The 1351-nt window shown below is 39.1% G+C and overlaps 1 protein-coding gene across 1 annotated transcript in view; it reads left to right on the plus strand.

Moving 5' to 3' along the window:
• Positions 1-1351, plus strand: part of MAP3K4 (mitogen-activated protein kinase kinase kinase 4) — a 206409-nt gene that overhangs the window by 68451 nt on the left and 136607 nt on the right.

The following is a 1351-nucleotide window of genomic DNA, read 5'->3' on the forward strand; positions in this document are numbered from 1 at the left end:
CAAAAACAAAACCACCCAGAAACAGATGACCATATCAGCACATGTCCAGAAATGAGATAAAGTGACTGAGGCAAATGGGTTGGAAGTAGACCTACACTCCATACTGGAAGATGGGCAGACTTTGGAACTCCCTGAGAAGGGATTCAGAAAAATGATTATAAAATGTATAAAAACACTGTACAATAGAGTTGAGAAAAATAAGGAAAAAGTCAGCAAAGCGCTACAGGAACAATCAAATAAGATAGATACAGCACTGGAAACCATTGAAAACGCACAGAAAGAAGTCCAAATGATTAATAATAGAATATCAGAAACAGACAATAAACTAAAAAGGCAAAGGAGTAGAATTGAAAACATGGAAGCCAGAACTAGTGAGCTAGAAGAGAAATCTCTCAACACTACTAAGAAAAAAGAGCAAACACGAAAAAGGATAAAATAAATCTGAAGAAGGCCTGAGATTCATGTTGGGCAACATGAAGACTAACAACTTAAGAATTATTGGCATTCCGGAACAGGAAGAATAGCAGAATTCCATAGAGGAGATAGTTGAAAAGATGATGGAAGAAAATTTTCCTAACCTCCTGAAAAATGAAAAGATAAGCATTCAAGAAGCTCAGCGAACCCCTGGAAGGATAGACCCTAAAAGACAATCACCAAAATATATAATAAGCTCTCCAAAATCAAAGATAAGGACAGAATCCTGAAAGCAGCTAGGGAAAAGAGAAGTTTAACACTCAAAAGCAAGCAAATCAGATTAAGCTCGGATCTCTCAACAGAAACCATGCAGGCAAGAAGGCAGTGGGGAGACATATATAAAACCCTGAAAAAGAAAAAAACTGCCACCCACGAATCCTCTACCCAGCAAAGCTGTCAATCAAGTATGGTGTGTAATCAAAACATTCCAGGATAAACAGAATCTAAGGGATTTTCCAAAGCCAACCATGCTATGAAAAACATCTTCAAGGAAGTTCTGTGGACTGAGAACCAACAAGAACAGACAACAACCAGCATCACCCTGAACTCAGTTGACAAATGGAAGAATCAAGAACAGAATAAAATTATAAGAACAGAGGATCTGGGAGGCCAGTCTATGATCAAAATAACTACAGTGTGAAAGAAGATAAACACAGAGGAACAGAGATCCAGGTGGTGGGAAGGTCAGGTAGATTACAGGATAAAATGGACTGTCTTAAATGGAGGGAAGAGTTAATGGAATATAAGGTAACCACACAGTGGTGTTGGGGTGGGGGGTTTAGTTTGGGTGTTGGGGAAGGCAATATAAGAAGGGAGAGGAGGCAGAAGAACAATATAGATAGGGGAACACTGAGACAGATTTGCATGGCCTAAGTGG

Source organism: Chrysochloris asiatica, unplaced genomic scaffold (assembly GCF_000296735.1).
Source record: "Chrysochloris asiatica unplaced genomic scaffold, ChrAsi1.0 scaffold00117, whole genome shotgun sequence".
Classification (NCBI taxonomy): Eukaryota; Metazoa; Chordata; class Mammalia; order Afrosoricida; family Chrysochloridae; genus Chrysochloris; species Chrysochloris asiatica.